Source organism: Drosophila mauritiana, chromosome 3L (genome assembly GCF_004382145.1).
Source record: "Drosophila mauritiana strain mau12 chromosome 3L, ASM438214v1, whole genome shotgun sequence".
NCBI classification, from domain to species: Eukaryota; Metazoa; Arthropoda; class Insecta; order Diptera; family Drosophilidae; genus Drosophila; species Drosophila mauritiana.
The window spans coordinates 10,181,047-10,194,831 of record NC_046669.1 but is presented as its reverse complement, the minus strand read 5'-3'; the positions used below and the strand labels follow the sequence as shown (position 1 = coordinate 10,194,831).

The 13,785-nt window shown below is 37.5% G+C and overlaps 1 protein-coding gene across 20 annotated transcripts in view; it reads right to left on the bottom strand.

Moving 5' to 3' along the window:
• Nucleotides 1–906, bottom strand: part of LOC117141641 (RNA binding protein fox-1 homolog 2) — a 77,142-nt gene extending 76,236 nt beyond the window's left edge. For 19 of the 20 annotated variants that reach the window (XM_033305206.1, XM_033305209.1, XM_033305210.1 and 16 more), the window contains exon 1: nt 771–906. The gene's annotated coding sequence lies outside the window, so the exon portion shown is untranslated. Of the gene's footprint in view, nt 1–755 lie in introns of all 20 variants that reach the window. The other variant, XM_033305197.1, reaches the window with a different exon arrangement.
• Nucleotides 907–13,785: the final 12,879 nt, after the last annotated feature.

Genomic DNA, 13,785 nt, shown 5'->3' with positions numbered 1-13,785 from the left:
TGTCTGTTTTTCGATTTTTGATCACACACAAAGGGCTTGCTTGTCTGCGTTACTACGCATCCCTGAGATACTTTTCTTTTCGCGCGTCTGCACTCTTTCCTGCTCTTCCCTGCGATTTGGCTTATGAAACGAGATTCATCATCTGTTCCAATGGGCTTATGTCCGACTTTATTACCGATTTTATTACAGTCCTATATATATTTTCGCGAAAGGCGGACTAACAAAGCAGCTGAGAGAGAGCGAGATGCTGTGAGTGGGAAAAATCGAATCAGAATCCAAACGGAGAGCGCAGCCAAAAAGGATGGCAGGATAAACGAGCAGGCGAAGCGGAGGCGGCAAAGGCAACAACACAGCAACGGTCACAAAAACATGTGCGCCGTGAATGAATTTTGTATTTTGTTGCTTTTGGTTTAATTCTTATTTCACACACACACACACACACACACATATGTAGGTGCGATGGGATGCTGCGGGCGGGTGTGCGAACGAGAGGGGCATAGACTACGGACAGGCGAAAAAAAGAGAAATCACGTCCCTCGTCGTCTTCTTCCTCCTATTCTTCTTCTTCTTCTTCGTCCGCCCAGCCGCATGGCATATATATTTATTTATAACTTTTCATTTCATTTCATCTGCGCGTTTTCGGCACTGCACTTTTTGGCATTTCAAAAATAAACACAGGTTTTTCCGCTTTTCTTTCCCAAACTCCCCCCCTCCGCCAACGCACGCGCTATATTATTTCGTTTGTTGTATTGTACCGTTCTCGATTTTACTTTGTATATATTTATTCGATGCTGTTGAGGCGTGCGTGCGTTTTGTTTTCACTTTCAAGCGTGCCGAATTTCCACTGGGAAATCTACGATTTTTCCGCTAATCCGACACCCACGACTTGTTGCGAAGAGCGAGAGAACGCAACTGTGATAACCGTTTTTTCATTTCATTTCGTATTCGTTTTCGTCGCTGGCCAGGCGTTAGTGCCTTGCTCACCATTGCGTCGCTGTTGCGCCGCTGTCAGATGCGCTCTGTTGCTTAACATGCTGTTATCGATAAGCATCTATCGAAATGTTAATCTGTTTCAAAAGTTTGAAAATGGATTAAAATAAAAAAAATGTGCAAATGAAAAAAAAGCTCAGAATAAAGAGATTTCAAGAAGTTAAAAGAATAAGTTTAATGCTGAGATCATGCAGAATAAACATGTAATATAAATTTATAACTTTAACATGATTATAACAGAGATAGTTGTTAAGATCTTTCAAGACTTTTGCGACAATTTTCTAAAAGTAATTATTAAAAATTTCAATATTTAACATCACATTTAAAGTATTTGAAAACATTCCTTTGGAAATAATGTTTAAAGCCAAATCCCTCTGGCTTTACTACCAAAAACCAGTCGAAATACCGCCCTCTTAAATCTCTCAACCCGTTTTTGACCATCAAAAAGTCGCCTTCTGGCATTGTCTCAGTTCGTCGGACAGATTTTCCCTCCCTCGCCCGCTTTTCCACCCGTATATATGACCATCACATGGGCTCAACAAACAACGTTCCCCCCCGAGGTCCGGCAAATCAAAAATGCGCCATCAGTCGAGTTGGACGGGGTGAAAATGGTGCTCCGTTTTTCTTTGGATGGCCTAAAAGGAGGAATGGAGAATTTTGGGATAGTCCGGTTGGTCCAGTAAAACCAAATCAAAAGTGTCAAGCCTCATTTTCGGTTGTCCGGAACAACGCTTGTCAAGATTGCATTAGCCTCATGTTGTTGGGCGAAAACGTGGGCAGGCGGCAATTGTTTCGTACTAGAGCTACACATAGAAAAATAATGGTCACAAAGATGCTAAAATTATAAAAATTATCGTATTTGTTACAGAACCACTTGATTCATTTAAGATTTTTAACATATTTATTATGTTTTATATATTTATGGCATAAATATGTTTTTTTTTCACAGTGTAAAACTAGCATAGCCAGCAAATAGTGGGCGTGGCATTCAGGGCGGCTTATTAACGCGACGGACAGCAGCAACAGCAGCAGGCGTCAGAGTTTGAAAGTGGAAAACAGCAGGGAAAATCCGGGAAAGCGGCCACCACGACGCTGCTAAATTTGAAATGCAAATGGGTGGCACACAGCAGACAGAAAGAGAAAGCTGCTGGCCGGCCGAAAGAGATAGTCAGTCGTGGAAAGTGAGAAAATTTCCGCACTATATGCGAACCAAAAGGCTGCACATGATACGGCCACATTTTGGATTTTCCGCCCGCCACCGGCATAAATGCAAAAGTCCAGCACGGTGGCAACTTTTTAATCCCTTTTGGCCGGCAAATTGTCGCCAACACTCTGAAAAACGTAAGCCGAGAAAAATGAGCAAAGGTGTCCGCGTTTTCCCCGCAATTTTTCCACGCTTTTCCGCGTTTTTTTTTGGCTAAGCTGCTTGAGGCAAGCAAAAGCATTCGGAAAATTCAATGCAAACGTTAGGAGGAAAATTCTGCGGCAACCGATAAGTTATAAAAGTATCTCAAAGATGAAAAGGTAAATATGGGGAACACAAATTTGAGCGGGCGGTGAAATCACATTTAATATGCTTAATGGAAATGCGATGAAAAATGATGCGAGAAGAGGGAAAAGTGGGCGACACTCACAGAATGGCTGTCATATAATATATATGTATATAAATTTATAACTAAATGATTGATGCATAATAATAACAGCAGTAAAATGATAGATTTTCCTAAAATATAAACTTTTGAATTTTTATATGACTAGTATTGTTAAACTTAATGCTAAGCTAATTTAGATTTTAGTGCTTATATGATGAAAAATGCAACTATTTGTTGCTCCAACAATTTTCATCTCGGCAAATCACCTTTTGACGCACCAAAATGCCGCATTGAAGTTTATGCGCTGTTAATGCCTAAAGTTTCCCGCAATCTGCAGTCGAGCGCGACTTGTGGAAAACTAAAGGAAAATGCCTTGCTACAACCCCCTCCTCCTCGCCCACTTTCCCGAGGGAGCTGACCTGCCTCTGAGTTTGATATATGTAAAGAGGGAAAAGGGAGGAAATGCGGCCAACTAACCGCAAACAATAACAAACGATGGCCAAAAGCGAAACAGAAGCTGTTTCAGTTTCAGCATACACCTACACACGCCCCCCATTTCCACCGCCCACACAGGGGGCGCTTAGGCCGGCGGAGGGCGTGGCAGCTGCTGGGGAATCTGTCGGGGTGCCATTTACAAGGAGCAAAGGATTTATGATGCCTGTTATCGCGCCCAGAACGCGAAGGACGCACAGCAGGCGAAAACGATGACAAAAGGTGCCCATCGGAGGGGGAAAACTCAGGGGTGGAAGGGGGTGTGGGTAGGGGAAAACTCCAAGGGAGTGGGCGGGGCTGGGAAAATTCAGCAATGGCGCGGAAAGCAGATAGAATCTGGCACGCAGCAAATAAAATATGCTCAGCAAAACAAAGCATACTTTTTCGGGGTCATGTGAATAAATGAAGATGGGTCAAGAAATATATACAAATAAATGCAGATGTTATTGAAATAAATGTGGAATATTCACTAACTGAAAAAAGGATATTTTTCAAAATATAATATGCTTGTTGTAATGTGCTTTTTTCGATATTTTGGAAATATATTGATTTTAAAATGGCCTAAATATTTGCTGAGTTTATTTTATTAATTTTATTTGAAATAAATGCGGAATATTTCTATCTTTAAAAAAATTATTTTTAAAAATATAATATGCTTGTTGAAAAGCAATTTTTTCGATATTTTAGATATAAATTGATTTTAAAATGGTATACAAATTTGCTTAATTTATTTTATTAATTTTAGTTGAAATAAATGTGGAATAAATCTATCTTAAAAAAGGGTATTTTTAAAAATCTAATAGGCTTGTTGTAATTCCGATTTTTAGATATTTTTGAAATATATTGATTTTAAAATGGCATAAATATTTGCTTAGTTTATTTTATTAATTTAAGTTGGCTGTATGAAGTTTTTCAATTACTTTTTCTTCTTTTAAAATTTTAATTTTTAATTTAAAATTTTTTGATTATCTTTTTAGCAATGTCTTTCAAAGTGAAGTCTGCTGTGTTAAGCAGAGAAGTTAATGGCTCCAATGGGGTTGAGCTGGCGTTGGTCTGAAAAAGGGTTATTTCGGTTTTCCGGGGGCGGCCATAAACACATGTGTTCACTTGTAGCGCAAATTGAATAGCCTCGGGTGAGATTTTCTCTGCGCTCCAATTAATTGCGATTTTATGAGGTTATTTATCAGGGCGCGCGACCTTGAGTGCCGCCATCAAATCTGCATTAATTAAATAGAAATTGCGTTGCCAAAAAAGCTGCGATGGCGTCTAATTAAAAAGCCAAAAGCCAAGAGCCGTTTGCCCATTTAGCAGCGGCTAAAAGTATCTATTACTGCTCGCGCCAGCCTCCTAAATTAGTCAATAAATTAAAGCAGCCAGAATGTTGCTGCTTCCGCTCGCTCTTCTTTTCCTAACGAGCCAAAAAACCATTGCATTAAAAAAACCATTCATTAAAATGGCGAAATGTGGCGCTCGAATTTATGGCCCCAAATGGCAGCAAGACCTGTGCGTCTCAAGTGGTAAGAGCAAAAAAAAAAAATAAAAACTGGAAAAAGAAACAGAAGCAGCTTCTCCATTCGGAGTGGTTAAAATCTTTAACCGACGGTTCGCCTGACATTCCCATGGCTCCTTGGCTTTTCACCACGAGGAAAATGGGAAAACTAGCAGGTGGATGTGGAGGCTATTGAAGTACCTGTGTTACCTTTTTTGGTTGAAAAGCAATAGCAATTTTTACATGACTGAGATGGCAATTAACCAGAGGTTAAAATATTTCTATTGGTATTTCTTGCTAAAATTTTAAAATAAATATACAAAATGAATATTAATTTATAAGTTTCCGCATTTATAAAGTTTCCAAATGATAAGGATATCAATTTTATAACTCGTCTTTTTTTTGCCTTTGCGCTTTTAACCTTCGGTTAAAGTTTGACCGCAAGTAGTTTGTGTACTGGAATTCCTATTTGTATTTTGTATTTTGGGTATTTTGGGTATTTTGTTTGCAGCATACGCTGCAGCTGCCCCACCGCATTTAGTTGGGGATTCGTGGAGCGATGGGGCACACAGGCCCACAGTTCAATGCGCTCGCCATGCACTCAATTATAATTTGCGAGCGACTCGCAGACAGAAGGACCGCCCATGGGACGACGATGACGCGTCATCAGGCCATTAGCAAAGAGCAACTCAGACATGTGATGGGGTGGGGCATTAGGGGGGAAAGGGGTGCTGAAATGGAGCAGGGGGTACACTACCAAAAAAATTCGAAACTAAACAAATCAGGCTTAAGTAGTAATAAGGATTTATGGCGAAATGTATAACAGTCTTTACAGATAAAAATATGTTTCTAGTGTATCTTTTTTAGAAATCTATATATCTTTCAGATACTTTTGTTAGAAATATGTGAACTTAAATAACAGTGAAATATTAAATAACAGAATTTTGAAAACGATTTTATGCTTAAGTAAGTATTTCTTTTACTTTACTTTCATGAGCAAATATGTTTCAACTGATTAAATTAAAATTATCTGCAGATATTTGCACTTTTTTCTGCACAGTTCCGAGCCCAAAATGTATGCATGAATTTGAAGAATGATAAAAGCCTTTCGTAGGTCCTGGTTTGGGTTTATTCCTTTGCATCTGCTGGTGGACGCCCACATCCTTTCGCCCATTTCCATTCATTTGGTTTGCTTTATGTGTATGCACTAAGCTGCGGTCCCTTTTGGCTTTGCCTCGTTGCTGATTTGCGTAATATTTCTTGATTTCAGTCGGGCAGATAATGTTTAAGTTAAACTTTTTTCCTGGAAATTATATACAAGTAGGGAAAATGCGGGTGCCTTCAACTATCTCCCCAGGTAAAAGCTATGAAAATAAATACGTTGAGTTTTATCCATTCGATTGGGTAGCTAAAATAAAAGAAGAAAGCCATAAAACTGCAGCCACTAAGAGGCCTCCCTTAATGGATTTTCCACTTTATTTTCATCAGCTACCCACTTCCTTTTCTTTTTTTTTTGGCAATGGCAGACATAAAAATCTATTTGAAAGAGCCGTATTATTTTTGACTAAATTCCAAGGAGATACAATAAAATTCAATTGCAAGCTTCGCTCTCGGGCAGCCGCAGAAAATGAAAACAAAATAATGAATATACTTTTCTTGGCTTAGAGAGACGCCGAAAAACTTGCTGCCAAGTTCTTTTTAGCCACAAGGGCGAAAAAATGGGTTGCTGCAGCAAACACATGTCAAATGCCCACCAGCCCGCACTTCCGCCCACTTCTCCTCTTGTATTTTTGGCGAAAAAACAAGTTTTTACTTCTAAAAGGCAATGCTTTTCGAAAAACTTGCACGGACAAATGGCCAAACTGCTTATCTGAACAGAAAGCCAAACAAAAAATAAAAAAAAAAGAAAATAAAATCGCAGAACTTGCTGAGGAAGGGCGTTTCGTAAGGGGGCGTGGCAGTTGCACTAATGGTGCCAAGCAACCGGAAATGCCGCCATGCATGTCTGCCTCCATTTCGGAGGCTGTGTATCGTTTCTCGCCCACTTTTCCACCCAATTTTCCACCGCCATTTTACTCGTTTTTTCCCACCAAGTAAATCTTGATTGCCTTTTGCTGCAAGCCAAAAGCACGAAAAAATAAAATGAACTATACGTTTTCTCACAATTTGCTACGAGAAATCTCTCTATTTGGCCCAAACCTCTGCTTTTAAGTATATATATATATATACATCCCCTTTTTGCTATGATAATTTCCGCAGTATTTTATACAGAAACAAATGGCAGACTGTCAGTTTGATTTTAAAATCAGTAACAGCACACACGGCAAAAAAGTGAGGCCAACACGAAGTAAAAACGTGATGAGCGAATTGAAATTGACATCTTGGCCAGTTGCCCAAAAGTGGCCAAAACGAAGTCAAGAGATGACTCAAAGGCAGAATGGTCGCCAGAAATGCATGTCTCTATTTGACACTTACAAATTTAGTTTATTTTACTGCAGGAAAGAATTCATAAATATAACTTCATAAACTATAAAAGGACTACTTTGTTTTACTTTAATAAACTTAACATATGTGATTAGATAGTTTAAAAAACAAATGATAGATATAAATTCCTATTTAGCAAATTATATTTTGTTAAAATCTTTTAGTAGTATTACTTTAAATATAAATATTATAGTATTTAACGTATAATTTCTTATTTTTTCCTAATATTTTCTTCTATATATTCTAAGCTTTACGCTCTAACTAACATACATCGTGCATATCGTGCTACTTATTATTAATTATCAAATCGAAATAGTTTGTAAAACACAAAAAGTCTTTATTCGTAAACTGCATAATCAATTTCCTTTTTTCCTAAAAATAAATGCCCTCGTGTTTAGTAAAAAAGTGTGAAATGCAGCTGAAGCTAATTGAATTTGCACACAGCCAACAAATTTGGAAATCTCTGTGTTGTTGGGCTTTGGAAACTAGTTGTTGTCGTTGGTGGGTCTGCTTATCCAATTAGACACCAAATTTTGGTGTTTTTTTTTTCTATTTGTTTTTTGAGTGTCGAGTGTTTTGTTGCAGTTTCAGTTGGCGGCATTAGCTCAAAAGTTGGCCCATTAATGGCAAACGAATGCACTTTTTCATTTTGCAGCGTGAATTCCATTTCGTGAGTGAGTGCAAAAGAACGAGTGTGGCTGCACTGAGAGAAATAATACTGCATATAACAAGCTTACATAAGCTATGAAAAAAGTAAGAAAAAAACATGGAGGTTGCACAAAAAGTATTAAAAATAACTAGTAACTTTAGAAATTTAATTTTAAATAAATATAAGTAGCAAAGGTAAAATAAATTCCTTGAAGTATACGAAAAACTGACCTTGCCTTAGTTTTAAAAAAGATTTTCTTTTGATTTTGTTTCTGTTTGGGTAAACAATATTTTGCTCAGTGTGTATGTGTGATTTTAGTGGCTCTTTCTGTTGTTGTTGCTGTTGGTGGTAGCGGTGGCTTATGTTGATTTTCGATGTTTGCTTTTGGCCAGCCGCTGTCTACTACTCCTTTTTCGCCCCGCCCTCCTCATCCGCCCATCTGTTTGTGATTGTGTTAGCCATCCACAGTAGTTGGCCAAAAGGCGGTGGCGTGCGGAGAGCGGGGGATTGGGGGAAGCGGGCGCGAGGGGGCGTGACAAGAGGTCCTGGGAGCCAACAGAAGTTTGCACTTTGCGATGGCTGCGAACTGCGGCGGAAGTCAATAAAAGTTGGCCTAGTCCGTGGAACGGTGAAAAGGACGACTGTCTGAGTGAATTGCCAACTGCCACTAACCAAATTAGCTGCGATCGGGTTTCGACTTTAGGACAGTTGGAGTTTAGGCGCTAAAAGTGCACCAATACTCGGCATTTTCCGCGACTTTCTGGGAAATTTAGTTCTTGAAAATTGTATTTCAAGTAAAAAAAAAGCACAAAAAAACGAAAGAAATGCAGAAAACGGCCAAAATAGGTTTATAACAACCGTATACATTTTATTTTAAATTAAATTAGAAATTAATATGAAAACAAGGGGATATTCAAAATAAATTATTAAATTTTTGTTATATTTATTATTTTTTAAAGTTTAATGTTGTACGTAAGCACTATAAGTATATAGTTTTTTCCATTTCGATACCGATTATTTTTATTTAAGCTACTTATGCAAAAGTTTAAATATTCAACTATAATTCTTATTTATAGCTTTTAAAACCAATTTCCTATTTTCCACCGCAAAAGCTTTTAACAGAACTCTGGCAGCACTGTTTTACGAACAGTTACAGTGCTGCCCATCGAAACTTTCGTCCTTTGGCTGGCGCCACCTGCGCGAGCTAACTGAGAAACTTAAATTCAAAGCACACGGTGAATAAAAGATGAACTAGCAAAGCCACAGAGCTTTCGCTAATGCGAATTCGGAAAAGCGAGGCGAATTTGAAAAAGCGAGGCGAATTTAAATAACAACAAATTCAATCAAAATAATCAACAAAATTTAAACAAAAATGAACATATTAATGTTGATAATTTAAGTTTCTTTGTTTATATCTACTTTTAATGATGATTACTCATGATTAAAAAACAATAAAATAAGTAATTTTTAAAGTAATAATAACAAATAAGCAAAAATAAATAAAACGAACCCAAATATCCTCATTTAGATTGCTCCACTCATCGTTTAATTCACCGTTTAATTGGCAGCAACGATAGAAAATGCCCCAGTTGCCTGTTATAGAAATTCCAATAATGGCGCCGCATTGAGTTTCAAGTTCGAAAGGCCAATCTTCTTCATCCATTTTTATATATTTTAACCACTTTAAACTTTCACTGATTTACACACAAAATAATAATTGTAATAAAATCACCACAGATAAACAAAAAAAACGAATTAAATAAATCCATGAGTAAGCGATTAAAAGCGATTAAAACGAACTGTCACGACGCGTCTAGAACACAGAACTAACTAAAATTGGTAAAAGGAAAATGTAAAAAGCAAAATGGAGTTCCGCCGGCAGAGGCAGCAGCAGAGGATCAATGGTAAAGCGCGATAACTACCAATTGTGTGCGAGGGAGCGAGTCAAATGATCGAGAGCAGAGTTGTTCTCTCCAACGCAACAACCGCATAAATCGGTACACGTGCGCATCAGTGATGGCAATTTATATATTTAGCTGGAAATCTTATTCTAAATATAATTAGTATTTTCAGAATTTTACTAATATATAAAAACGAAATGAATATTTTTGATTGTTTTTAGCTTCATACTAAAATAAATAAAGCTTTTTAAGCTCTACAATTAATAACTTATCTACACACGGAACTTATATCCAGAAACCTGTCCAAGCTTTTAGCTATAAAATAGCGGAATATTCAGCACTAGCAAAGTAACTGACGCACAAAAGAGCGCCAAGTTGTCTGCAAAATTCAAGTGTAAATGAGAAAGAGCGAAAAACTAACTGTAATTGTCCTTACATTTTGGTTGCTGGAATAGCGAAGGCAAAAAACGAAGCGTAATCGGAAAAAGTTTCAGTTTGAAAAAATCGTTCTACCTGCACGACGCGTTTAATAAGTTTAAAGACCACTTAGTATCTTTAATTTATTCTTAGTTTATTTACCGTAATTCGCGATCGGTACCGGGAAGTGTTTGTTTTTTTTCATGTGGAAGTGTTGGTGTGAATGTGTGTTTTACAAAATATGAAAGTATGCAATGGAATGCAATGGATTGCATAAGAGCAAAGTGCTATTTATTTGCAATAATTGTGTAATATATGTTAATATTTGTCACATCAATTCCTTAAAAGTATGCGCAATATGGTAAGTTTTCAGTATTTTTTACCAAATGCTTGTATTATTGGCAAAATTGGGTCGCTTTATATAATATAGACAAAAGAGAACGTAGACATCGTCACTTCTCAGATTACCGTTAATATTGATAATTAGTTAATAAAATCTTACCTCTCTCATATGAAATTCCACTGGGGGAACATTTCCAGTAACTTCAACTGCCGACGCAGACATTTGTTGTAATTGCGGTTCAATTTTGAAAGTGTATTATTTTCCTGGAGTAACTTTAGTTGCTCTCTATTTTTATCACGTATATATCAAATACACAATCGTCACTTTATTGTATTATTTGTGACTTGACATTTGTCAGTTCTTTTTTAGAGGCATTCGCCTATTTTAGCACCTAATTGAATTCACTCCGGGGCTTTCCGAGATTTTTTTCGTTAGGAAGTACAGTTATTTTTGTGGCTTTTCTTTGTGTTCTTGCTGTTCTTCTTTTTTGTGGGCTGAGGGACGTGTCGCCACTACGAAATGCCGACGTGATTTTCCTAGCGGTAAATCCCGGGTGGGCGTTTAGAGGGTGGGCGGGGCTGACCTCTGGATTCTAGCACTTTATTAAGGGATTTTGATTCGTCCTCATTTCTTGTTTATGTTTGAGTTCCTGGAAAAGAGAAGACAACAAGAAATGGGTATTATTTGAAAATAGATTCTTAATTTGTTGATTGCTAAATGTTCTGGTCAATTTGTTACACCGTTTCAAACATTTAGCTATCTTTTAGGTATTTATTTATACGCATTTAGGTTTTCATTACTGTTTTGTTTCTCCAGTTTCCCAAGATTAGATTAGTATTTATAATACCTATTGTTCACTTTTGTAAATTTTCAAACTAGGCAGGTAATCAATTTTCAAACGACTTGACAGGAATTGGTTGTACGGAAACTCGCTTGATTGGCAGATACTTTTAGATTTTTCCACCTGACAAATGAGATTGCCCGGAAAATACGGAATATGGGTGAAGGACACAAGGCAACAGCAAGAGGACAACAAAAATCAGGTTTCTGCAGTATGTAAAGTCGGGAAAAGTAGATAGCTAAGTTTATTCATAGGAAACGCTTGAAACATAAGAATACATTTCTTATTCGTTTTTCCCTTTAAAAAGCGAATGCTAATTTTCTCAAAATTTGTATTACTTATTTCATTTTCTGTTTTCGCTGTTCACTTTGTTTAAATTCGAACATATCAGTTATCTTTTGTTTAAATAAAAACACCTGTCATAAAAATTCATTTGCTGCAACGAACAGAAAGAGGACTCGAAATGGAATTGGAACATTTCACAAAGCTAAAAAATTAAGCAATTGAGAAAAGCACTTTATACTCTTAAAATGGGTGTTTTGAAAGTTGCGAAAAGCTTGGTTAAGTATGGACGTAATAAACTATTTTTGATCAGCACTTATATTCTTAAAATCTACCATCTAATAATATATTTAAAAGTTTATTTATGAAAAAGTTTATTTATCTTTCCGATAAATAATATAACAAATATTTGGGGGGCGCATGAACATTAATTTTTTTAACCTTCAAAAATCTTATTTCAAATAAGATCCAAAATTTAATCTATTAATGTTCAGAGTAGGAGATTGCTAACTAAGCGCCTCCAAAACTGCTGCTGACACATTTGGCACACGGTGGGTGGTTCATCAGCCCACCCACTTCGCCGCTTTTCCACCTCCTCAGCTAGTTTTTCCTGCGAACACCGCCCACCCGCCCGCTCATTTTCCCACACCCAAGCATGCTACATTGCTAATGTGTCCCATTTGCAGTGGCGAACCACTGAAGCTTAACACGTTGTCTACGCAGACAAAACGCCCGGGTGCCACGCCCTTTTGGGCCTCTAGCCGCCCACACAGGCGCAGGCGAAGAAGAAGCACAAGCATTGGCAGCTGCAGTGTGTGCTTTAGTTTTTGCTTATCAATGTGTGTACAGTACAGTGGAGCCTAGACAATAAAGAACACATTGTAAAAATCTTCATCTTCATCTTCAAATCTTCATACATATTAATTCCTAGTTAAATCAATAGAAACATTATCCTTAGCAATTAATACTTTTTATTGCATACCTAAAAATCTTCTACTGAGTGATCACTGTTTGCGTCTGTTGGCACACATTTGCGATTGTGAATGTGTGCTAGTGTGTAAAGCTATTCAAAGTTGCATCTGACTTGAACCCCCGGGGAGAAATGGAAGGCAATGCAATCCCGGTGGTAATTGTCTCGTTACACGCTGCTTGTTGGCAAACATTCCGCGCAAACAGGCACACGTACACGGGCTTCACTGTACCGAGGCGCTGGCGGAAGCAGCTGCCAACACCCTTCCCATTATCGCCAGCCTTTTCCCAGCACTTCCTCCCATCGAAGCGCCAGTTGGCTAATAATTTATTTACAGTTAACATTTTATAAGCCCAGGACATCCCCGCCCCCACAAACACACACACACCTACACACTATCACACACGCTCACGCACACACCTACACACATTCAATGCGATTGAGACCCCCGGCTGCCATTTGATTTCACAAATATTTGCAGTCTGCTTTTGCACTTTCATTTTTCCACCTTTTCCGCTAGGGTATGCGGGAATTTTCAGGGATTTTAGAACTTAAATATGAAAAATAACTTAAAATTAATAATAAATAATAAATAATAAATTAAATAATAATAAATAAATAAATTATAAATAATAAATTATGCTGTATTTACAAATTATCAGAATGCTTTAAATGCATAATTGTTTAAATTCTAATTTATATGAATCCTTCATTAATTACTTTTTTTAAAATAATGATCTTTTTCAAATATATTTTATTTTTATTTGTTACCATACAGTCGAATCAGTAAAAGATTCTTTAGCCCAAATATACTTTGAGTATAAATTATGGTAGACATCTTAGATTTACAACCTCTCATAAGAAAAATTGAATAGTTGATATTAAGGGTATTTAAACTTCGATTTGATTGATTTGCACGACGCAGCTGGATTCCTGGGATTCCTTCGCTTTCCTTGATTTTACCCGCTTTTCCGCCAGCAACCGCTGACAACTCGAGTGCGCCATTTGCCATTTCAGCGTTGATGGTAAGTGAAATATGCACAATTTCCGTTTACCATTTCACCCAAGGAGCGTGCGGGGAGTGGGGCAAGAAAGTTCTGGGAGGATATGAGGTAGCAATGTTGTTAGCAAATGTAAAATGCAGTTAACTCGATGTGTGTGTGTGTGTGTTGTGTGTCTATACATAAATTAATGAAAAGGGCATTCGTTTAACAGGATGTGCAGGAAAAACGCCAGGGGAAAAATGAAAAAGAAGGGGTATGGAAAAAGGCCACCACCGAAGAAGCAGCAAGGCAATGCAACAGTAAAAGTTGCCATCAGTCGTTTTCAATAGCC